The sequence below is a fragment of the Chenopodium quinoa genome, unplaced genomic scaffold (assembly GCF_001683475.1).
Source record: "Chenopodium quinoa cultivar QQ74 unplaced genomic scaffold, ASM168347v1, whole genome shotgun sequence".
Taxonomy (NCBI): Eukaryota; Viridiplantae; Streptophyta; class Magnoliopsida; order Caryophyllales; family Amaranthaceae; genus Chenopodium; species Chenopodium quinoa.
In genome coordinates this window covers 712,735-739,609 of record NW_018744988.1, presented here as the reverse complement: position 1 = coordinate 739,609, position 26,875 = coordinate 712,735, and the positions used below count along the sequence as shown (strand labels likewise).

Sequence of the window (26,875 nt, the reverse complement as noted above, 5' to 3'; positions counted from 1 at the left end):
TGTCATTGAAATTTGCAATGCAATCTAGATTAATCTTATAGGTTGATCACTCCTTGTCTAATTAATCACATGCACAACTATGTCAATCAATTTAATTGCAACAATTAAATCAATTTAGTATCATCAACTAGCAAAAATCATCAATCAAGCATGCTTCCCCTTCTCCCTAGCAACTAATCTACTCACTAATCATGGTGAAATTACGAAACAAAACAAAATCTATCAAAATCATATTCATTTCAAGCTTAATCAAAAGGAAAATCAATCAATCAACAAGTTCTAGAGCAAGGAATGTAATCTCAATCAAAATTCAAGAAACTAGAAAGAATTGCATCAAAAGTAAATCAAAGGAAAGAATTCTTACAAATTTTCATTGTATTGAAGAAGGAATTTCAAGATCCAATTGAAATCTAAGATCAATTTCAAGTACAAAACAAGTAAATCATAAGCTTCTCTCTTTACTTTCTCTCTCTACTAATTCTAGAAAAATAATATCTGAAGTACAAAAATTAAGTCATCCTAAAAAAAGAAAGTCAAAAGCTAGAAATATAAAAATCGAGCGAAGGAGGCTCCATAGGGCCGTGCGTACGCACCAAAAAGCCGCACGCGCGCACAACTGGGTGTGCGCACACGCACCTCTGTGCCGCGTGCGCGCACCCTTGTATGGTGCTCAAGGCCTTGGCTCCTTTGTTTGCTCGATCAAAATCCGCGCTCTAGAGCATCCGTCTCATCAGTGCACTCGAGGTAATGCTCGTGAGAGGGGCAGCTCCTTTAACCTCCAAGCACTTGAACATCCCAAGCTAAAGCGTTGCTTCCAAGGTACTTATGCTTGCGGAGCTAGCTTGAAATGCATGTTTGGATTCCCGAACTTTACTCCATGAAACTCCTTGAATTCCCTTGAGCTTCCTCCTTGATAATTAAATCTCGGGAAACTCGACACACCTACAAAACAAGTCAAAGAAATGAAGAAGCGAGAGAAATAGCCGTGAAATGCATCAAAATAGAAAGAAAACCATTAAAAGCACGCATTTCTCTCAACTAACACACAAACACGCAAATCAAGCATTATTCCCTAAAAATTTGACATAAGAGACTAAATGTGAGCACAAAACCATAGAGAAAATCTAGCCTATGAGTGTCATAAATGACACTCATCAAATTCCCCCAAGCTAGACTTTTGCTCGTCCTCAAGCAAAACAAATTTTAAACTTATAAGGAAAAAGATGACATTATTTAGATAAAGAAGAAACAAGAAAAACAAGAGAAAAGAAGAAGGTACACTAACTCACTTTTGTAGGAATCACGGTCAATTTTAGCAACTAAAGACAAGCCATTTAAACCTCTAGATCGCCCTAGAGGACGAGTGATGCTCTCGTAAAGGTTTCCTAAGAGGTTAACATAGAACTCCTTTTATTAAAAGGGAGGCAAAGCATAAGAAAAGAAAAGAGAAAGTTTAAAACCTTGAAAAGAAAAGATACGCTTATACAATGGACTTTTGCACATGATCAAAACACGAAAGGATATCAAACTTTCTCAAATAACAATGGTAAGCACGTTCTAAGATATCGAGGGTTGATTGAAACATAGGGCATGTTAAGTATAGAGAACTACAAAAACGCAATTCACATTCGTCTGAAAACAATTTTAGCACGTTTTCCCCTTTGGCTTTAAATCCTCTTTTAGTGAGCGTCTCTATAGTTCTTCGAAGGAACCGAAAAATCAATAGATTTGAGGTTTTCTCGACATCTTCACTTTGCATTCCCTCTCCTTACGCTTTAACTCATAATGCCCTCCCTCGGTATATGACTTAAGCACTAGGTCAAAAGGTCTTTCCCAAAGATTGTGATGTAATGGCAAAAGGGTGAGGGTAGGCTTAAAATTTAGAATTTTGTGGTACACCTAAGTTGTGAAGCAAGATTGGCAAAATCTCAACGCCAAAACAAAGTGATCACTAAACAAAAACAAACTAACACCCCTAAGCTTATTCAAGGCCATAACCACAATCATATATACAAAAAGCGTAAGACGCTTCCCCCCAAGCTAGGAAATAACATTGTCCTCAAACCTTAAAATAAAGGGAGAAACAAATACATCAAAATATTTTCGAACTTTTCCATTTCCACTTGACCTACTTCTTACCATTGTTGTTTTTTTTTTTCCTTTTTTTTGTTTTGTTTTTCCAAAGCCTAAAAAGAATTGCTTTGCTTCACAAAAACCAAAAATGGAACAAAAAGAAACAAAAGGCACAAAGAACTAAAGATGTGGCTAAAAAAAGAAGGGAAAAGGCTCAAATGGTTAGCAAGTAGGCAAATATGATCCAAAAAACTAAAAATTAAGAAAATCGACCTAGAAAGGAAAAATTACCACCCCGAAAACATGCCTTTATCCTCCCTAGAAGGTTCGGTCTCGTGTTTCAGAATTATGAGTCAAGTTTCAATATTAGGTCTGCAAAAGTCAAGGATCCATGCTGCTCATATAAGTAGTTGAAGAAGGCTTAAAAAATAAGAAACCTCACAAGGTTGTGGCAAAACTCACTAAAAGCATCAAATCCACCAAAGGGAAACAATTGCGAGTTTTAAAAAAATTAAAGAATACGGTTTCAAGGTCCCAATAGTTCTAGACAAATACCTTATCATGTTCTATCCTAGAGTTAACCAAAGATACTCTCAAACCGTGCAAACCATTATTTTTATGAAGAATAATAGCCAATGTGCAAGCTCAAGTGGTATTAAGTCAAAAGTAAAAACAAAATTATGAAGAAAGAAAAGCAATGCCTCAAAAACATTTTATTCCTATTTACAATAACAAGTTTTTTTTTTAAATTTTTTTTTTTATGTTTAATTTAATTTTTTTTTTTTTGGTTTTTGGTTTTGTTTTTGTTTTTTATAAATCAAAGGAAAGAAAAGGACTAAAAATCATAACATATGAGAGCAAGGGACAAAAAGCAAAGAATAAAAAAAAGAGAGAAAAGGAAAACACGAAGGAAATGGAAAACTAAAGGAAAAAGAAAAACAAATGAAGTGAAAAATAGAAAAGCAAAGGAGAAGTAGAAAGCAACAAGGAAATAATGCTAACACACATATTTCCCAATCAACAAACAAGTGAACATTCGGCCACAAAGCCGATGTTCCAAAACACACTAGGGTGTTAAAAAGCAAAGAACCTCGAACCATTCAACTCCTCCTAAAACTAATCCTAGACTAAGCAACCAAGAAAATAAATAGAAGAGAAATAGAAAGATCTCACCGGGCGCCAAAGCTATGCTACATTAAACAAGGCGGAAGAGCACCTTTATGAATGTTCGAAATCCAAAGCATAAGCATTAAAGGAAGGTGAGAAATAAAAAAACTATATACACAGAAAATTGTTAGTAACTTCAATACAAAATAAAATAAGAAAAAAGAAAATAAAATGTATGCAAATAAAGAAAAAGCAAGTAATGATAGCATCACGAATAGGATCAAGTAATGAGAATAGTAAGCAAAATGATGAGACTGAAGCAGAATCAGGAGACAAGATATAAAACAATCATCATAAGGAATCATCATATTAAACACATACAGAAACATAGCAAACAACGATCGGCGAAATAGACAACAAAACCAATAGGCGGACAGAGAAATCAGCAGAACAACATCATAATCATCATATAACCAAGAGACACAGAGATCAATACCAGAAGCATATGCGACCAGGAATGAACTACAACATCTAGGGGGGGGGGAATTGTGAAGCACAGAAACAAACGACATAAAGCACCCGCAAGCTTAAAATGAACTACCCAACTAACTCTAAACCTAATAACATTTAGGCAACATAGAAACATCATATAAAGCACATCAGAAGGGGGCCAGGTAGCCATGATAATATCACTCTGCACTATGGTAAGGGGTAGAATGAGAACTCCTTTCACCGGTCTCCATCATATGACTAGAGCTAGCCATCTTGCTCAATTCTACGGGAGTCGTACCCCTTCACAGGCCTTCACTCCTAGCTCTATTAACCGCATAAAAATGAGACCAATCATCTATGACTGGCTTACCCGACCTACCCCACCTACCAAAAGTCTTGGGATCCGAAAAGGGCGAAGGGTTAGCAGGATCATATGTATAATCACAACCACCGGGCCACTTATAGTCGTTAGTGGCTGGGTTGGTGCCTGTGATAGAACTAGGGTGAAAATGAGGGCCCTCCCAATAAGGGTAGCAAGGCTCCCATTGAGGGATAGGTCCTTTTTTTACCGGGAGATACGGGTAATTCACGAAGATATCTTCCCCCTCCTAACATGTAAGTCGTACAATTGATTTGCATGATAGTCATAGCAAAGATTTGGGTTTTGCACCGAAGCCATAGAGCATAACACATTAGCAATAGAATCAAGCCTAGTATGAATGGTTGACAAATAAAAATTAGAAGGAGTAGGAGAGGGGGAAGGAATAGGCGTACCTCCCGGTTCAACCGAGGGAAAAGTTTGAACATTCGTCGAGAAGGCATTTGTTAGGTGGGCTCTTAAATTCATCCTTCGTCGAATATAAGGATTAATATTGCGCAACGGAGGCCTCCAAGACAAGTAATCTTTCTCTTTTAGTCAGGTAGTTGCCTCTTTGCATTGGATTAGGAACCATTCTTTAACCCGGGAAACATTCCAAATGAAAACATCATCCTTTCTAGTTCAATAAAGGAACTTTTGGTTCATAAGGGCGAAGATGTTGAGGAAATGAGAAGAAGATTTTTCTCAAGGATCGATAATTGGGGGAAGCTCACATAACAAAGTCTTATGGGCGTCATTGATGCAGAGAGCTAGGAAAGAAATCATCCCTCCCAATTGGATGCTCCCCAATAGGCTAACTCCATCACTGATATCTAAAAACCGATTGATCAAATGCACCGTGAAATCCACTATCTCTAACTAATGGTTGTCTTCGTCGGTTATCCAAAGGCAACAAAGCTCCTCTCGGGAGATAGCTCCCAAAGAGTCCTTGGAGCAAAGGGCGTAAGTGAGGATGCGGTTGAAATACCGCATAGCTGGATGAAACATGGGATCAGTCTTGGAATTTTGAGGCTCATACTTCCCTTCCTCAGAGATACTTCTCAACCAACGTTGCTCATTAAAGGAAAAAGTTAACACAAGAGACCAAATCATGAATCAAATTGAGCAAAATAATCTCAAACATTGAATTTTCAAAGAAATAAAGCCATCATAAAGAATACCCATGAGAAAGAAAATGACCATAAATGGTGATTTAAGTATTCAATCAAGGTAAAAAAATTCATCATGAAAAAGCTTCAATTCAACACTCAATAACATCATTCAACACAAATTAAAAGTTAAAAGAACTAACAATTGAGTTCTACCATGAAAGCAAAAACAAGGGTTTGAAGCTTCAACAATGAGGAAGAAGATGACTAGGAAATGATAAATTATACCTAAATGAAGTCTTGAATTACTTTCAAATTTCCCAAAATGAAGATTAAAGAACAAATAGAACACCCAAAGACAAGTTCCAAACCTCAACACCAACCTTCAAATTTTTGAAACAACCCCGAAATTTTCAAAATTATGGTCGAAAATGTGAATTTTTATTTGTTAAATTTAGAAATTTTGATGTGTTTAATGTAATTTGGTGATGAAATGAATATAAAGATGTTAAATTACTTTGATTTTGCAAGAGAAAATGTAGGGTTTGATAAGAGAAATTTATGTGGGAAACCTACGGGAAAAATCGGGGAGAGAGAAAGGAGTGAATAAGAGTGGGTTTTGGGGTAAAAAGGGAGGGTCGAGAACGCACCTGGCTGCTGCGGCTAGTACGTGCGTGCAGGGGCTTGGTCCGTGCGCACCAGCTGAAGCGAGCCAGGGGCGATTTTCGCCAATATCCCTGACCCCTGTGGTGCGCACGCGCAGGTAGGGGGTACGCGCGCACCACATTCAACTCGGGGAGGGTTGAATTTCTCGACAAAAATGCTAAAAATTGTATGACCCCTGTGGTGCGCGTGCTCAGGTAGGGGGTGCGCGCGCACCATAGGGTGATAGAACTTTATTCAAATTCCAGCAAAATTTTAGCAATAGGTGGACAAAATCTCTAACCCTCGTGGTGTGTGCGCTCAAGTGATGGGTGCGCGTGCAACAGTTGAAGGTTAAGGAAGAGAAAAATACCCTTAAATGCGCTTTTGTGTTTGCATTCTCACCGGCGCTATCGAGTGTCATGATCAAGTACTCAAAATTTCACAAAAAATAATCCAAAACTTACTCAAACATGAATATAAAAATCAATGATAATGCAAACACAAAAACATATAACCCCAACGAACACCTTCACCTTAGTTTAACCAAACCCCATGAAACCTTGAAGTAACACCAAAATTGTTGGAAATTTTCATCGATCCAATCTCATGGTACCCAAAATCAAGAGAACAGATAAAGATAAAGAGAAATAAGAAAAATTCTCAAGGATAAAAGAAATAAAGAAAATTGTAAAATCAAAAGAAAAAGGTTAAAAAACCGGGTTGCCTCCCGGGTAGTGCTTATTTAACGTCATAGCTCGACGTCCTCCACTAATTAAGGTGGTTGTCGGAGAAGCAATGAGTGAACAAGGCCAACAAAAAGCACCGTCGAAATACTTCTTGAGACAATTGCCATTGACCTTTACTGGAGAAGATGAATTCATCATTGAGACCTCTACAACACCACTTGGAAAAACATTCTTAACAAAATAGGGACCGCTCCATCTTGACATGAGCTTTCCGGGAAACAACTTCATTTTTGAATTGTAGAGAAGAACTTTATCGCAAACACAAAACTCTTTCTTCTCAATAAGCTTGTCATGTGTTTCCTTGGAACGAGCTTTTTACCCACTAGAACAATAAAAAGCATCAAGCTGAAGCTCCTCTAGCTCATTAAGATCTAACCATCTTTTCTCCCCCGCACTTCCCAAGTCAAAATTTATCTTCTTGATTGCCCTCAAAGCACGGTGTTCAATTTCAACCGTGAGATGGCATGACTTGCCATAGACTAGGCTGTATTGAGTGGTACTTATGGGGGTCTTGAAAGTCGTTCTATAGGCCCAAAGAGCATCATCCAACTTTTCCGACCAATCCTTTCGATTTCTCGCAACCGTCTTTTCAAGGATTAACTTGATTTGACGATTAGAGACTTCCAGTTGGCCACTCGATTGGGATGATATGGGAGGCAAAATCGTTGATGGAATCCATGCTTACTCAACATCTTTTGAAAGGCATGGTGAATAAAATGAGAATAGTTGTTACTTATCGTGATCACTGCCTTTGGTACTCCGAATCTTTGAAAGATTATCTTCTTTAACAACTTTTTTTTTTGGAAAATAAGATTTTATTACCAAAAAGAGAAAGTTACAACTTACAAAAGCTAAGTTATAACTACCACCAGAACACCAAAAGACCTGAAAATAACAGGTCACCCCACGACCAGTTCTAGACCCAAACCTAGCCACCTTCTAGGAAGGGTTCTAGGAAGGGCCTAGAACAACTGGACTCAAATTCTCGGCCACCTTCTAGGAAGGGTTCCGTAAACTAGGATCAGACAACAAAAACCAGAAAACAATAAAGCCAAACACCCAAAAGTCACCAAAAACTACAGCCAGAAGCAGACAAGCCTGCAAACCGACTAAAGAAACCAAAAGAACAAAGATAAACAACAAAACGAGCACCAAAGCAACAATAACAACATACTGCAGCAACAAAAACCGCACCAAAACAGCAGTGCATGAACAAAATCAGAAGTGCAGCAGCAAGAAAACAGGGCACAGCAACACCAAAAGCAGAAGCAAACCAGCTGCAGCAGAAAGCAAAGCAGCATCAGCAAACAACATAACAGCAACACACTGCAGCAACCCAGCAGCTCAGCAAAGCATAGCTGAACACAAACTACCAGCAGCACCACACCAGTAGTGCAGCAAACAACAGCACTCAGCACAGCACAGCAGAACACCCAACAGCAAAGCAGACAGCAGGCAGCAAAGCACAACAGAACAACAGAGAAGAAAAGCAGCAGCAACAAACACCACCCACAGCCTACAGCAGCACACTGCAGCAACAACAACAACACCAAAGCAGGTAGCAGAGTACTGAGCATACCAGAGCAGCAGCATAAAAAACAGAACAACAATGCAACAGCACCACCAGACAGTAGCAGCACACTCAACTAAAAAAGAAAGAATGCAGAACACACGCACAAGGAGCCCGAGACAAGCCCTAGACAGTCAAATATTTGCTTCCCGCCGGGATTCTACAAACTGAATGAAAGACAATATCCCGAACAAGAGCATCAACTGATTTGCAGCAACCAGTAAAGAGAACTGCATTCCTTTAAATCCAAATACCATAAACTGTTTCAGTGAAGGCCACCTGGATCACTTTATTCTTTAATCTGGAACTTCTGCAGATTTTCTTCATCCAATCTATCTCATCACTAAACTGCTGAACAGGCTTGGAAACACGCAAGATCCCCAAAACCTTACTCCAAACCTTCCTAGAGAAATCACAATCAAAAAATAGATTCTGAACACTTTCATTGCCATTCAAACAAAGGAAACACTTTGGATCACAAGAGATGTGCCATTGAAGCAACCTATCCTTAGTGACAAGCCTATTCCATAAAGCTAGCCACAAGATGAAAACACTCTTGGGAGTTGCTAAGTTATGGCAAGTAACTCTCTTCCAAGGAACTTTAGGCACTTGAGGCCTAATAGCAGCATAAAGCTTCTTGATTTTCAACTTGTTTCCCTGAACGAAACCATCCCATCCCCCTTGATCATTCACAATATCTCTACAACTCAAAATCTTCTTCAAAAACCAGGAGCATCTAGCAGGGGTAGGAGTGGTCCAACAATCTTTATGCTTGAAATAGTAGATATGAACCCACTTAACCCAAAGATTATCAGCCTTGTGAGCAATATCCCAAATTAACTTAGTGACAGCTGCTTTATTCCACTCAGGAAGAGAAAGCAGGTTTCAGCCACCGCAAACTTTAGGAAGACAAACATTATTCCAAGCAACCAAAGACTTCTTAGCATGAGAAGAGGATCCAGTCCAAAGAAAGCATTTGAACCTCACCTCAATCTCTTTCAGAATTTTCTTCGGAAGAATAAAAATTTGAGCCCAATAAGTCTGGATACCAAACAACACACTCTTCACCAATTGAAGCCTCCCAGCATAGGACAAGTGTTTAGCCATCCATCCTTGAATTCTAGCAGTGACTCTCTCCACCAAAGGCCTACATTGAGCAATAGTAACCTTCTTTGAAGAGAGAGGGACCCCAAGATACCTAAAAGGAAAGGAGCCTTGAGAAACACCAAGAAGCTCCCTCAACTCATTCTGAACATCAACAGAGACTCCTCCAAAGTAGACTTCACTTTTGTCAAGATTAGCAGAAAGCCCAGAGGAACCAGAGAATTTCGAGAAGGCTTGGAAGAGAAGCTTAACAGAAACACTATCAGCTCGAGAAAACATCAATAAGTCATCAGCAAACATCATGTGAGTTAGGTTTAACTTTTCACATCTAGGGTGAAAGTTAAAGTCAGGATACAACCTAAGCTCATCAAGGCATCTGGAGAGGTATTCCATACCAATAGCAAAGAGAAAGGGAGACATAGGATAACCTTGCCTTAACCCTTTCTTAGCTTCAAGGGGGGGGGGGGCAGGAAAACTATTAATAAGAATAGAATAAGAGACAGAAGTAAGACAATTCCAGATCCAATCAACAAATCTCTGAGGGAAACCAAGCTCTTGCATGACAGTGATCAAGAAACCCCACTCAACCGAATTATAGGTTTTCCTCAAATCCACCTTAACCATACACCTGGGAGAGATAAATTTGTGATCATAGCCTTTTATCAATTCAGTTGCAAGAAGAATATTGTCACCAATGTGCTTACCAGGAATGAACCCTGCCTGAGCATCATCAATCACCTCACCAATGACAGCAGCAAGCCTAGCAGTTATGATTTTAGAAATGAGCTTATAGACCATAGTACAACAGGCTATAGGTCTAAAATCCTTAACCTGAGAAGCAGAAAGGACTTTAGGGACCAAAGTAATAGTTGTACAATTCCATTGCCTAGGAAAATCCCATTATTAAAGAAATCAATAACACTTGCATAAATATCATCTTTCACAATATACCAAGCTCTCTTAAAGAAAAAGGAGTTAAAGCCATCAATACCAGGAGCTTTAGTGTTATCAATTCCCTTAAGACCAGCACCAATTTCAGCATGAGAGATAGGCCTAATGAGGTAGCTCTGAGCAGCAGAGCTAAGCTGCTTACCCCTCCGCATAGTAACAAGGTCAACAGCAGGGAGCCAAGGAGCCTGAGTCCCTAACAGAGACTTATAGAAAGAGATAATTTCATGAGAGATAGCATCTGGATCCTTGAGCAACACCTGATTAGAATAAAAAATGGAGTCAATTCTATTCCTTGCGTGCCTAGTCTTCATCACAGAAAAGAAGTAGTGGGAATTGCCATCTCCAAGCTTAACCCAATTAATCCTAGATTTTTGCTTGAAGATTCTTTCCTGAATATCATTCCAGTGCTTGACAACCTTAATAGCATCAGATTCTTTAGCATATAAATCCAAATCATTAGGGTTTTGAGCCATTAAGGTTTGAATTCTAGAGAGCTCATCATTAGCTTGGTCAATCTTTTCCTCAATGTTACCAAACTGCTTGCTAGTAAGAGATTTGATACTAGACTTTACAGAATTGAGCTTCTGCCAAACAGACCTACCAGAGCCCCAAGCCTGCAAAACAGTATCAAGAAAATCAGGATGATCCGCAATACAGTTTAGAAAACGGAAAGGTCTACCTTTCCCAATAGGGCCAGAGCAAATATCCAACAAAACAGGACTATGATCAGATAAAGAAGGAGGGAGATAAACTGTCTCGACATGCCCATGAGAAGCTAACCAAGCTTGATTACCAAAGGCTCTATCAAGTCTAGAGAGCGTTCTAGGGCCAGTATGAGCCTTATTGACCAAGAATAGTAGGACCCTTTGCTTTTGAGCTAAGTGAGGTCCAAATCATCAACCAAATTCTGAAAGTCCCTAGTTTCATAATCAGTAACATCAGAACCATGAAGCCTATCAGAAGCATGAAGAATAGAGTTATAATCACCAACACAAAGCCAAGGAGAATGTTGGATAGAGATGCTTCTAAGCCCTTCCCACAAAGAAAGCCTATCATGAATGGAGTGAAGACCATAGACAATAGTGAGAAAAATTTGAGTAGAGAGATCCGTAGAAGAAACAGTACAATGAATGAACTGTTCATGAATCTTCAAGACATTAACCGTTACTCTATCCACATTCCAACCAAGCCAAATCCTCCCTTTGGGAGAATGATCATAATTACACAACCAAAGCCAAGAAGAACCAAACTTCCTCGGATAAGTGAGAACATTTTTCAATTTGATTTTTGTTTCAAGCAATCCAACAACATCAACTGAATGAGAGTGAAGCAACCTCCTTACAGAGGCAACTTTGCCAGGATCATTCAGGCCCCTGACTTCCAAATAGAGTAAATCATGACACCAAAGGGGGATTAACCTCACCCCCGCTTGGATTGATTATGAAACCACCTGCACCATCCATTTCATTTGCAAACAAAGCAACAAAGGCATTAGAAGTAGAAGCAGGCTGATGAACTCTAGTTTGCTGGCTTTTTGTTTTCCTCCCTACTATTTTCCAACCCTCATCTGAATTCTTAGAGGTATGAACCTGTGGAGTAATAATAGATTGACCATGAACAGAAACCCCAACATCAACAGCAGCAGAAGAAGTAGGAACATGGGTAGGCTTAGGAGCCCAAACTTGCTTTTGCTTAGGAGGAACAGGAGCCGGTTGCTTATTAGCCTGCTTAGGCAAAGAAGGCTTAACAGAGAAATAATGACCAATCTTGTTACACTTAGAGCAAAAAGAAGGAGCCCACTCATACACCACCCTGATCTCCCATAATTCCTTCGAAGGACTCTCAATCCACACAGAGGTTGGCATAGGCTTTGTAACATCAATCTCAATCAGAACCCTAGCAAAAGACACTCTAAGCTGTCAAGTAGTACACTCATCAGCACAAATTGGTACTCCAAGCAAACTACCAAGGCGGCTAAGAGTGTGAGATCCCCAACAATTAAGTGGGAGATTAGGGAATTTAACCCAAAGAGGAATAGTTCTAAGAATTTCAGCATGAAAATCAAAATCGGGGCACCAAGGCTTCACTATTACAGGCTTTCCAAAGAACAAATGAGGATCAGAACAAAGTATAGTATCTCTATCATCACTAGAACACATATTGATAATAAAGTACTCATCATCATGCCAATACACATCTGGTTTTTGCATATCATTCCATTGTTGAGCAAAGAAACGAAGAAAAAACAGCAATAGTAGGATTAAAACCAACCACATAAAAAACAAGAGCATTAGCCCATTTTCGATTACCTTCCTCAAGCTCGGCAGGTTGTAGCTCAGCAATTAACTTTCCATCTTGCACTTTCGGAGCAACAAAGGATAATGTAGCTCCTTTTCCAGCCAATTTCCCAGTAAAAGCTGAATCTCGAGTCACATTCTGCTCCAGAACATGGGAAGCAGCAGCACGATTTACATTGCGCGAGTTCACCTCCAAGTCAGTAAGAGAAGCAGCTCGATCTTCAGTAACCTTGTGCGCAATATGCTCCAGGAAGGGCGAGGAAGGAAGAACAGGATGACCTGGTTCACCATCATGCCACAGATCCACCAGCATTCAATGGAACAGTAAACCTAGAAACCCTAGGTACTGTTCCATTGGACTGGTTTGATCTAGCAGCAACTTTAGCAACGACAGTAGCTTCAGCATCTAACGTACCACCGGAAATAGCACCACAAGCTGCCTGAGCAACCCCTGGCGCCGGAGTAAGCAGCTCATCCCCCTCTTGAATCGGGCTAGGAACAAAAGGGGTACTTGAAATTCCCAAATTCTTCAAAACCGAACCAACAACTTCATGAGCATCCTTTTGTTGCGCAATTTGAGGTGTAGAAATAGCTTGCTTCTTCTTCGCCATTGAAATCAAGATTTGATGAAGAAAACCATTCAAAAATGAAGAACCATGAAGAAGAGAGAGAAGAGAGAAAGTCAACGAAAGTCAAACCTCAACGATATCATGAATTTTACCTAAATATATCTTCTTTAACAACTTCATAACCACCTTGTGGTCGTTAGTTGGGGAGGCAATGGCCTCGACCCACTTAGACACGGAATCGACCGCCACAAGGATAATTTGATTTCCGAAAGATAAGGGAAATGACCCTATAAAATCAATACCCCATACATTAAACACTTTCAACTCGAGTATGGGTTGTTGAGGCATTTCATTTCTCTTGGAGATGTTCCCAACTCTTTAACATCGGTCGCATGTCTTTACAAAGCCCCATGATTCCTAAAAGAGATATGGCCACCATAAATTGCTTTGAAGGACCTTAGTGGCGGTCTTAGATACTATATGGCCCCCGCTTGGATCCGAGTGGCACATTTTATAAACACTAGGCACCTCTTCGTTTGGCACACAACGTCTAAGTAAGCCATCGACCCCTTGATGTGTAAGATGGGATCATCCCACACATAATACTTTGCCTCTCCCTTGAGCTTCTTTCTTTGGTTCTTAGAAAAGGAAGGAGGAAACTCCCCACATGCAAGAAATTTCTTTAAATCGGCAAACCATGGGAGCTACTTTGCTTCAATAACATACAAGAAGTCATCAAGCATCCTATCCTCAACTGGAGACGATCATCATCAGTTTAAGAATCTTTTAAATGAGAGAGATGGTCTACCACAACATTTTCTGCTCCTCTCTTATCCCTAATCTCAATGTCAAAGGTTTGGAGTTTAAGAACCTACCGGATCAACCTCGGCTTGGACTCTTTCTAAGAAAAAAGATACTTGAGACCTGCATGATCCGTGAAGAAAATGGTCTTGGAACCCAATAGATAACAAAGAAACTTCTTAAACGCATGAACTATATCAAAGAATTCCTCCTCCGTTGTAGTGTAATTCCTATGAGCTTCATTTAGAGACTTAGACATATAATAAATCACATAAAGTTTCTTGTCGACACCTCCTATTGCTGAATCACTTGCATCACACATAAACTCAAATGGTAAATCCCAACTTGGAGCTTGAACAATAGGAGTAGAGATTAGAGCTTTCTTCTGCATATTGAATACCTCTAAACACTGTCATCAAATACAAACTCAACATCCTTTTGAAAAAGATCATTGAGGGGCTTTGCAATGAGCGAGAAATCCTTGATGAATCTTCTATAAAACCCGGCATGCCATAAGAAAGATCTCACTCCCTTTACATTTACCGGAGGTGGAAGCTTTTCAATAATTCAATTTTAGCTTTATCCACCTCTATTACCTTGTGAGAGATCTTGTGGCCAAGGACTATGCCTTCCTCAACCATGAAGTGAAATTTCTCCCAATTTAAGACCAAGTTCACCTTCTCACACCTTGCAAAACATTTTTTCAAGGTTTTCAAGGCATTCTTCAAATGAAACACCTCCTACAGAAAAGTCATCCATAAAAACCTCCATATCCTCTTCTAACATATCTCCAAATATACTCATCATGCATCTTTGAAATGTTGCGGGAGCATTGCAAAGGCCGAACGACATTCTCCTATAGGCAAATGTACCATATGGACAAGTGAAGGTTGTTTTCTCTTTGTCATTCAGGTGGAAAGGGATTTGGAAATATCCCGAATAACCATCAAGAAAACAATATAACTTGGGTCTTGTTAGTCTCTTAAGAATTTGATTAATAAAATGAAGGGGGAAATGATATTTCTTTACATATGTGCTTAGACGTCTATAGTCTATACACATCCTCCATCTCGTGACCGTCCTCGTTGGAATGAGCTCACCTTTCTCATTATCAACGACGTTCATACATCCCTTCTACTTGCAACGCTTCTTGGCTAGAAATGCTCAAACACATTTGCTATTCAACATCCTCAATGCCTCCATTTAGCACATTTTCATACCAAGCCAATTCCTCGCTAGGAGTACCTATCTTCTTCTTGTTCAATAAAACATTCACAAGAGCGTCGTTAGAAGTGAGCAAGTGCTCATGCATGGAAAACACAACATGATCAAGAGAATCAATCATCATGCAATTTTCTAAAGAAGAACATTGATACTTCATGCTTTCATTCAAGTCAAATTCAATGACCTCATCTCCTAACTTAAGTGAAATTTTTTCACTCTTGACACCAATCCTGGCACCCGAGGTAGCAAGAAAAGGTCTACTAAGAATAATAGGAATGGTAGCATCTTCATCCATTTTAAGAACCACAAAATCCACCGGAATCACAAACTTCCCTACTCTCAAAGGAACATCCTCTACCTTACCCTTAGGAATCTTAATTGACCTATTGGCAAATTGCAAGGTGATGTTGGAAGGAAAAAGTTCCCCTAGTTCAAGTATTTGATAGACCAAATATGGCATAAGTCTAACACTAGCTCCTAAGTGATAAGAGGAAAAACTAGGTCGTCATCTAATACTCCCTTGGTCAAACTAAAATTATAAACACTTAACAAACCTTATACAAGTATGCGGTAAGTCAAGGGTCGAACCCAAAAGAATGAGTAGAAACTATGCTATAGTTTGTTGTCAAGCTAAATCGAAGAATATCAATGGTTGAGGTTGGTAACTAGAATAAAAAGTATTAAGAAAAATCAAGGAATTCAATCAATATACTAAACATTAGGGATATAGGTTCCACATGCTAGCTCAGCGATTATGCTAATTGATAGATCATTCAATTGATTCAAACATTGTAAGGGACAAAAAATAGTTGTAATCAAAGGAATCCAAAGGTTATCTCCTATAAACCAAGCTAGGGTTCACAATGAATGCCTAACAAGGAGAATCACAATCAAATTCAATCAATTAAAGCAATTTTTAAATCAAGGGTTCATGTCATTGAAATTTGCAATGCAATCTAGATTAATCTTATAGGTTGATCACTCCTAGTCTAATTAATCACATGCACAACTATGTCAACAAATTTAATTGCAACAATTCAATAAATCAATGATCATCAACTAGCAAAAATCATCAATCAAGCATTCTTCCCCTTCTCCCTTGCAACTAATCTACTCACTAATCATGGTGAAATTGAAAGACAAAACAAATTCAATCACAAAAATATTCATTTCAAGCTATATTAAAAGGAAAAATCAATCAATCAACAAATTCTCAAAACTAAATCAAAATCCAAACCAAACATTCAAGCATTAAAGAAAATTGCAATTGAAGTAAAGTCAAAGGAAAGAAATCTCACAAACTTTCATTGATATGAAGAAGAAATCCAAACTTTCTTGAAGAAGCAATGTTGTAATACAAATAAAATCCAAGAATTACAATCTGTACTTTTATTTTCTCTCTAACTTTTCTCTAGTTTCTCTCTCTAAAAACTAAGCAAATGAAACATTATCTAAAAGTTAGCCTTCAAAAGGATTTACAAGAGTATTTATAAACAAAGAAGAAAAACTAATCGGTCGCGCCCTCTCCTAGAATATCCTGCGGACGCAGAGAAATGGGTACGGAACCCATAGCTAACTTCGCGAGCAATCTGGGCAAGACCCGCTCCCGCAGGTAATGTAGCCCACGCTCGCGGAGAAGACACCCGCGCTCGCGGCTAAGGGCGCGGCAGATGCCCTGTTCCAAGTGCAGACAAGGGGGCCACGGTCTCTCCAACTGGAGCGGTCTCTCCAACTAGAGCAGTCTCTCCAGATTCTTTTCGCCCGCGGCTAGGGCGCGGAGAGTTCTTGCAAAAAATCATCAAATTGATGCACTTTATCCGCGCCCTTGATTGTTCCAATCATCAAATTTTTAAAATTGCCTCTCCCTTGATTGTTCCAATTACCCCTATTTTGATTTTTACCATAACCTTGATTATGGTTACCACTACCTTGATTATGATTTCCATTACCTTGTTCTCGCGGCAATGAGTAGATGCCGAGCGCCCTCTCTGAGCCCTCTCTAAGCCCTCTTCAAGGAGCTTAAATCTCCTTTGCTTAGCTCTTTTCGCTCCTCTTGACCAATTTGCGAAGCCAACTCCTTAAGCACCTACAAAATTAACCAAGTAGAGAAAATAGAATAGAAAAAGAGCAATATAAATGGAAAACACGAAGAAAACCTCATAAATGAAAGTAAGTCACGAAGAAAGAAGAAATAGAGAAACTAAAGGAGAAAAGACCAAAATTATTTAAAAAAAACCATGAAAAATAGGGAGAAAACATCCTAAAATACTACCCTATGAGTGCAATAAATGACACTCATCAAATTCTCCCAAGCTAGAATTTTCTCGTCCCGAGCAGAACAAAAGCTAAAAAGGAAAAAGGTGGGCTTATTTAGAAAAGAGAAAGAGAGAAAAAAGAATATGCACTAAGATTCACTAATGTAGGAATCACGGTTGTTTGTAGCTACAACAATCCCTTTAAACCCCAAAGTCGTCTATGAGGACGAGTGATGTCTCGTAAGGGTTTCCTAAGAGCTTAACCTACAACTCTTGGAAATATAATGTGGCAAAATCATTTAATAAGAAAAGAAAATAAAACAAAAACTCAAACAAATAGCTCTTGATAAGGACTTTAACAAACGGTCAATTGCAAATGAATGAACACTTTTATATATGAAATGGGTATGCATGTTTCAAGATATTCACGGTTGATTGAAATATAAGGTATGCTAAGCGTAGAGAACTAATGAGGCACAATCCACTTTCATCCAACCAATCTAGCCGCGTTCTCCCTATGGCTTCAAATCTTCCTTTAGTAAGCTTCTCCATGGTTCCTCGAAGGAACAAAAAAAAAGAGTGAAATTTGAGGGTTTCACAACATCTTGACCTTGCATCCCTTTTCCATAGGCTTTAATTTAACTCATAATGCCCTCCCTCGGTAAATAACTCAACCACTAGATCGAAAGGACTCTCCCAAAGGTTGTAACATAAGGGCAAAAGGTTAGGGGGAGGCTAAAATTTTAAAATTTGGTAGTATCCCTAAAAGTGAAGCAAAGAACGGGCCCTTTCTTAAAATCACAATCAAGTAGTCAACAAACAAAAACAAACTAACACCCCCAAGCTTATTCAAAGCTATATACACAAGCATATATATAAAAAAAACTTAAAAGCTTCTCCCCTAAGCTAAAAGGAAGCGTTGTCCTTAATGCATGAAAAGGGAAAAGAAATTACATCAAAATATATTTGAATTTTCTCATTTTCACTTCTTTTTCTCTTTTCCTTTTAATTTTTTTTTTTGTATTTTAATTTCTTCCAAAGCAATTGTCCATGCCTATTTAAATTAGGACGACTTTTACAAATTTGCATTTATTATGTCCTTGCCTCTTTTTTTACTTTGGACGGCTTTTTCTTTATTCACTTCCCATTATTCACACAAATATCACAACGTAAACTTGCTTTCAAGAGAACCAAATATCCAAACTCCTCCACCACAAACTCCAACAATAATTATTAATTGCTTCACAAAAACCAAGAATGGAAATGAAGATGAAACAAAAGGCTCAAGATCTATATATGTGGCTTTAAAAAGGGAAAAGGCTTAAATGGTTAGCAAGAAGGAAAATGTAAACCCAAAGAACTAAAAAGAAAGAAAAATCCTAGAAAAGAAAAATTACCACCCCGAAAAGTTGCCTTTGTCCTTCCTAGTTGGTTAGGTCTCGTGTTTGAGAATTATGTTTAAAGATTCAAGATTAGGTATGCAAAGGTCAAGGATCCATGCCGCACAATCAAAACATGATGAAGGCTTGAAAAAGAAAAATCCTCACACGGTTGTAGCAAAAACTTACTAAAGGTGTCAAATCCACCAAAGGAAGCAACACCGTCTTACAACAAACCAAAAGAATCCGGCTTCAAGGCCCCAAAAGGTCTAAACTTCTACCTTAGGATACCTTATCCTAGAGTCAACCGCAAATACTCTCAAAGCATGCACATCACTAAAATATAGGAAAGCATACATTCAAAGGCAAAATTTCGAGTTGTAGAATGTCCAAAGAAGAGAGCTAAACAAGCAAAAAGAAAAAGAATAGCCTCAAAAATGTTTTATTTTATATGAAAGAAAGAAAAGGCCTAAAAATCAAAATAAAGAGAGAAAAGCACAAGAATGCAAGCAATCACAAGTAATACCCAATCGTCAAACAAGCGGTCATTCGACAACAACGCTAGTGACCCCAAACACGCTAGGTGTTACAAAGCAAACATCCTCGGAACCATTCAACTCATCCTTAAGCTTATCCTAATTTAAGCAACCAAGAAAAGAAAGAGAAGAGAAATAGAAAGATCTCACCGGGCGCCAAAGCTATGCTACATAAATCAAAGTGAAAGAGCACCTTACGAATCGTTGAAATCCAAAGCATAAGCAACAGAGCTAGGTGAGGAATAAAGAACTATACAAAGAAAAATTGTTAGTAACTTCCAAACAAAAAAAATTAGAAAATAAAGAAAATAAAATAATGAAAATAAAGGAAAAGCAAGTAGTAATAGCAACTAGAATAGTATCCAATGAGTCATCAGACTAAAACAGTAACAGGAAACAAGATATCAAATAATCATCATCAAGAATCATCATAACAGAGATATAGAGAAACTCATCAGACAGCGATCAGCGAATCAAACAACAAGGCTAATAGCCGGGCAGATAAATCAACAGAAGTACAACATCATCATCATAAAACCAAAGCACTCAAAGATCGATACCAGAAGCATACGAGACAAGGAATGAACTACAAAAGCAAGGGAAAAAACGGCGAAGCACAACAACAAACGACATAAAACACCCCCAAGCTAAAAATGGGCCACCCCCTAACTCTAAACATAAAGACGTATAGGCAATAGAGAAACATCATATAAAACATAAAAGAAGGGAGGTAGCCATGGTAGTATCATTCCACACTGTGGTAAAAGGTATAATGAGAACTCCCCTCACCGGTCTCTATCATATAAACACTAGAGCTTTCCATCTTGCTCACCTCCATCGGAGCCTTACCCCTTAACCGACTTTTCCTCCTAATTCTATTAACCTCAAAATAGTTATATTAATCATGTAAGACCGGCTCACCCGACTTACCCCACCTACCAAAAGTCTCGGGGTCCGGAAAAGGCGAAGGATTGGCCAGATCATATGCATAATCACAACCACCGGGCCGCCTATAGTCGTAAGTGCCAAGGGTAGTGCCTATGGTAGAACTAGGGTGAACATGGGGGCCTTCCAATAAGGGTAAAAAGGTCTAGGACCCACAGTAGGATCAAAAGGCTCCTATTGAGGGATAGGTCCTTGTTGGACCGAGACATACGGGTAATTCACATAAGGCTCGATCTCCTCACTTAAAACATGCAAATCATACAATTGATACATATGATAGTCATAACCAAGATAAGGGTGTTGCATAGAAGGCATGGAGTACAACACATTAGCAATAGAATCAAGCTTGGCATGAATTGTTGACATATCAAAAGTAGAAGGAGTGGGAGAGGGGGAAAGAATAGGTGTACCTCCCGGTTCAACCGGGGGAAGAGAATGAGAATTCGATTAATTGGTTGAGCAAGCTCTCGTACAATTTGTCCTTCGTCGGATAGAAGGATTAATAACTGGCACCGGGGGTCTCCAAGACAAGGAAACTCTCTCCTCAGATCGGGTAGTTTCCTCCATGCATGGGATGAGTAACCATTACTTAAACCGAGAAACTTTCCTAATGAAAAAATCATCCTTCCTAGTTCGATCGAGAAACTTTTGATTCACAAGGGCGGAGATGTTATGGAAATGAGAGGGAGACTTTTCTGGAGGATCGATAATCGGGGGAAGCTCATCTAACAAAGTCCTATAGTCATCATTAATGCAAAGACCTAGGATAGATATCATCCCTCCCAATTGGATGCACCCCAATAGGAAAACTCCATCACAAATATCTAAGAATCGAGTGATCAAATGCTCCATGAAATCCATCGACTCAATCTCCAAGTCATTTTGGTCGGCTATCCACAACCAACAAAGCTCCTCACGGGAGATAGCTCCCCAAGAGTCTTTGGATCAAAGAGCGTATATGAGGATACAATTGAAATACTGCATAGCCGGATGAATCATGGAAGCGGACTTGGAAGTTTGAGGGTCATACTTTCCTTCCTCCGAGATACTCCTCCACCAACGTTGCTCATCATATCCATGATCACTTGCCATTCTACTATGTGTCGGATAGATACAATGAACCGCATTCTCTGCCCAAGGAAACTTGAAATATGAACATAGTTGAGCATCCGTCAATGAGTGATCATTGTTGAAGAGTTGGAAAGTCAAAATCCTCGAGAAATTTGCACCCGATTCTTGGAAAACTTCAAGAGAAGAAAGGAATTCATAAATCACCCTAGCATAAGTAGGGGCACTCAAATCTAAAAAATCTAAAAGATCAAGGCCCTCTACAAGCAGGCGAACATCCTTATCTTTCCCTAGAAACATGGTTTTTGCTTGATCGTAGAATATCGTCGGTATAAGGTTCCTCTTCGATAAACACTTGAAATAATCCCAATGCGATTCATTGGAAAACTCAATGCCATATGTTTCTTCAACCTCGGGTTGAGGTGGAACAACATGCCTAGGCTTGCTTGAACTTGATATAGCTAGCTTCTTTTGATGGAGAGAGGCCATCTACAAAAATAAAAACAACTCATGAGCAAGACTTAACATTTGTCATATTTCAAGAATTAGCATAAGTAATTGCTCAAGAATCAAGCACCAATGAAATTAACCAACCCTAGAAGCAAGAGATGGCTACAAATGGACAATGCCATTAATATACAATAATGAATTTGAAGTAGGTAAGCATGGATTAAAGGCAAAATTGAACATAAGAGACTAAATCATGAGTCGAATTGAGAAATATAATCTCAAGCATTGAATTACCAAAGAAATAAGACCATCATAAAAAATACCCATTAGAGAGAAAATAGCCAATAATGGTTATTCAAGAATTCAATCAAATTTTTACACATTTATTATGAAGAAGCTTCAATTCAACAATAATTTCAAGTTAAAAGAACTAACCATGGAGTTCCACCATAAAAGCAAAACAAGGGTTCAAGCTTAAATAATGAGGAAGAAGATTACTAGAAATTAAGAAACCATACCTCAAAGAAGCTTTGAAATATTGTAAAATGCCCAAAATGAAGTTTTAAGGACAAATAGAACTCCCAAAGACAAGCTCCAAACCTCAACACAAAACTTCAAAAATTAGAAAAAACCCTAATTTTTTATTGAATTGGGGTGGAAAATCTGAATTTTTAGGTTTAAAATTTTAAAAGTTGATGTGGTAATTGTAAATTTATGTTTAAATGATAAAAAAAGACGTGAAATGGATTTTTTTTTCTACAAAGGATATAGGATTTTTAGAGGGAAAAAATGAAAAATATGAAAAAGGAGGGTGCGTTTTGGGGTTATAAGAGCTGGCGGCTGGTGCGTGCGTACAATCTCTTGGAGTGCACGCACCAGAAGGCTGCGCTCGCTCCCGAAATCTTCGCGCCCGCAGCATCTAACCCGTGCCCGCGGGTAGCCCGCGGGGAGTTCCTGGTAAAATTTAGAGATTTTTGAGATGCAGATACCCGCGCCCGCCGCCTGTAGACCTACGCCCGCGGGTAGTCTTTGTGGTGCGTGCGCGCAGCTTGGTGCGTGCACACCGCATGCAACTTAGGAGGGCTCTAAAATATATTACCAAATGCTAAAAATTGCTAAAAAAGCTCTGACCATATGGTGCGTGCGGTAACTGTAGGGTATACGTGCGTACCATATGGTGACCTAATTTGTTTGAAATCCAGCAATAATTTTAGCAAAAGGTTAAAAAAAAGAACCCTTAATGTTGCTTTCATGCTTGCATTATCACCATCCCTATCGAATGTCATGATCAAGTATCAAAAATTTTATAAGAAACAACCCTAAATATGTTTTAACATGAATAAAAAATGATGGGAATGCAAACACGATAACATATAACCCCAATGAACCCCTTCCTCTAAGCTTAACCAAACCTTATGAAATCTTGAAGTGACACAAAAACTGTTGGAAATTTTCTCCGATCCAATCTCATGGTACCTAGGATAAAGAGAACAAACAAAAATAAAGAGAAGTAAGAAAAGTTCTCAAAAGAAGAAGTACAGAAAATGGTAAAATCAAAAGAAAAAGGTTAGAAAATCGGGTTGCCTCCCGGGTAGCGCTTGTTTAACGTTATAGCTCGACACCCCCACCAATTAAGGTGTTTGTCGGAGAAACAATGAGGGAATAAAACCAAAAAAGCATCATCGAAATGTTTCATTAGACGATTGCCATTTGCCTTGAACAGAGAAGGAGAATATTTCATTAAGACATCTACAAAACCATTTGGAAGAATACTCTTGGACAAATTGGGACTGCTTCATATTGAGCCCTTGATGCTAAGTACAGATGGAAGAGGTTTGAGATCAACCATACGTAAACCTTTACCTTCTTTTTAAGTGGAGGCTTGCAAAGCTTCTTGGATTGAAATATTCATGCACATATGCTCATCCACTTCCTCAATGCTTCCATTTAGCAAATCGTCACACATTGCCACTTCCATGATAGGAGAACCTACATTATCCTTATTAAACAAAACATTCTCAAGAGGATCATTAGAAATGAGCAAGTGCTCATGCATGGAAGATACAACAAGATCAAGAGAATCAATCAACATGCAATTTTCTAAAGAAGAACATGGATACTTCATGCTTTCATTCAAGTAAAATCAATGACCTCATCTCCTACCCTGACTGAGATTTTTGCACTCATAACATCAATCATAGCACCCGAGGTAGCAAGAAAAGGTCTAAAAAAATAATGGGAATGGTTGCATCTTCATCCATTTCGAGAACCACAAAATCCACCGGAATCACAAACTTCCCTACTATTAAAGGAACATCCTCCACCTTATCGTTAGGAATCTTAGTCGACCTATCGGTCAATTGCATGGTAATTTTGGAAGGCATAACTTCCCCTAACTCAAGTCTTTAATAAACCATATATGGAATTAAGCTAACACTAGCTCCTAAGTCACATAAGGCATTATCAATTTACATCTTGTTAATGGCACAAGGGATAGAAAAGTTTCCGGGATCTTTCAACTTGGGTGGCATCTTGTTCATTATAATTGCACTACAATTCTCGATCAAGTTAATTGTTTCCACCACATCACAATTCCTCCTACAACTCAAAATGTCTTTGAGGAATTTTTTATAGTTGGGCATTTGGGTAACAACTTTGGTAAAAGGTAGAGAAAGGTGAGGTTGCTTAGGCATGTCAATAAATCATCCAAATTGTTCATTCAACTTATGTCTCATGAATATTTGTTTATATGGAAGCTTGGACTTCACAATTTCTTTCCCCACTCTCACCTCTCTAGGTGTCTCAATCACAACCTCACTCAAAGATGCACACCACTTCTCTCATCCTCTACTAAGACCTCCTTGGGGACCTCCTTAGCTCCACTCTTCCTAAGCAAACTCTCCTCAAGAACCTTACCATTCCTTGTCACAATAGCATTCATGGGTCTCTTGGGATCTAAGCCTTAGGAAGGTAAAAAAGAAGTACTACCATGGTCTTTCAAATCATTGGCAAGTTGAGAAATTTGATTTTCTAACATCTTATTATGAGTAATCATCTCATTAAATTTCTTGTCACTTACGGCCATGTAAGTTTTAAACAACTTTGTTTGGTTTTCAACGATTTCCTACAAATTAGTCCTAGAAGAAGAGGATTGTGAATAGGAATCATAAACTTGAGTCTTTGGAGAAAATCCGAGTGGAGGGCCTCTTTGAGCATTATTTTTAAAATTGCCTCTCCCTTGATTGTTCCAATTACCCCTATTTTGATTTTTACCATAACCTTGATTATGGTTACCACTACCTTGATTATGATTTCCATAACCTCGTTCTAGCAGCAATGAGTAGATGCAGAGTGCCCTCTCCGAGCCCTCTCTAAGCCCTCTACAGGGAGCTTAAATCTCCTTCGCTTAGCTCTTTTTGCTCCTCTTGACCCCTTTGCAAAGCCAACTCCTTAAGCACCTAATAAAGTAAGAACATAGAGAAAATAGAAGAAAAAAGAGCAATGTAAAAGGGAAACGCTAAGAAAACCACATAAATGAAAATAAAACACGAAGAAAGAAGAAATAGAGAAACTAAAGGAGAAAAGACAAAAATGATAAAATAAAACCATGAAAAATAGGGAGAAAACATCCTAAAATACTACCCTATGAGTGCCGTAATTGACACTCATCAATAATTCATCTAAGGCATTATCAATTTTCATCTTGTTAATGGCACAATGGATAGAGAAGTTTCCAGGATCTTTCAACTTGGGTGGCATCTTGTTCAATACAATTGCACTACAATTCTCGGTCAAGTTGATAGACTCCTCAACATCAAAAGTTCTTTTCCCGCTCAAAATGTCTTTGAGGAATTTTTTATAGTTAGGAATTTGGGTGACAACTTCGGTAAATGGTAGAAAAAGGTGAAGTTGCTTGAGCATGTCAATAAATCTTCCTAATTTTTCATCCAACTTATGTCTCCTGAATTTTTGTGGATAAGGAAGCTTGGGTTTAACAATTTCTCTCTACTCTCACCTATCTAGGTGTCTCGATCACAACCTCACTCAAAGCTGCACCATCTCTCTCATCCTCCACCAAAACCTTCTTGTATACCTCCTTAGTTTAACTCCTCCTAGGTAAACTCTCCTCAAGAACCTTAGCACTCCTAGTGATAGTAGGACTCACGGGTCTCTTGGAACCTAGGCCTTGGTAAGGTAAAGAATAAGGACTAGCATGGTCTTTCAAAGAATTGGTAAATTGAGAAATTTGGTTTTCAAGCGTCTTATTATAAGTAATCATTTCATTGAATTTCTTGTCACATATGAACATGTAAGTGTTCAAAAACTTTGTTTTATTTCAATGATTTCCTCCAAATTAGTCCTAGAGGAAGAGGGTTGTAAATAGGAATAACCACATTGAGTCTTTGGAGCAAATCCGGGTGGAGGGCCTCTTTGAGCATTATTTTTAAAATTGCCTCTCCCTTGATTGTTCCAATTAACCCCTATTTTAATTTTTACCATAACCTTGATTATGGTTACCACTACCTTGATTATGATTTCCATAACCTTGTTCTCGCGGCAATGAGTAGATGCACAGCGCCCTCTCCGAGCCCTCTCTAAGCCCTCTACAAGGAGCTTAAATTTCTTTCGCTTAGCTCTTTTTGCTCCTCTTGACCCCTTTGCAAAGCCAACTTCTTAAGCACCTAATAAAGTAAGAAAATAGAGAAAATAGAAGAAAAAAGAGCAATGTAAAAGGGAAACGCTAAGAAAACCACATAAATGAAAGTAAAACATGAAGAAAGAAGAAATAGAGAAACTAAAGGAGAAAAGACAAAAATGTTAAAAGAAAACCATGAAAAATAGAGGGAAAACATCCTAAAATACTACCCTATGAGTGCCATATATGACACTCATCAATAAGTCATATAAGGCATTATCAATTTTCATCTTGTTAATGGCACAATGGATAGAGAAGTTTCCAGGATCTTTCAACTTGGGTGGCATCTTGTTCATTATAATTGCACTACCATTCTCGGTCAAGTTGATAGACTCCTCAACATCAAAAGTTCTTTTCCCGCTCAAAATGTCTTTGAGGAATTTTGTATAGTTGGGCATTTGGGTGACAACTTCGGTAAATGGTAGAAAAAGGTGAAGTTGCTTGAGCATGTCAATAAATCTTCCTAATTGTTCATCCAACTTATGTCTCCTGAATTTTTG

The 26,875-nt window shown here is 38.6% G+C and overlaps 1 long non-coding RNA gene across 1 annotated transcript; it reads right to left on the bottom strand.

Moving 5' to 3' along the window:
• Positions 1–7,322: 7,322 nt before the first annotated feature.
• Positions 7,323–7,808, bottom strand: LOC110706482. The gene is made up of 2 exons (XR_002508359.1): positions 7,524–7,808; positions 7,323–7,466 (listed from the first exon to the last, which is right to left on the bottom strand). It is a non-coding gene; the product is annotated as an uncharacterized LOC110706482 (long non-coding RNA).
• Positions 7,809–26,875: the final 19,067 nt, after the last annotated feature.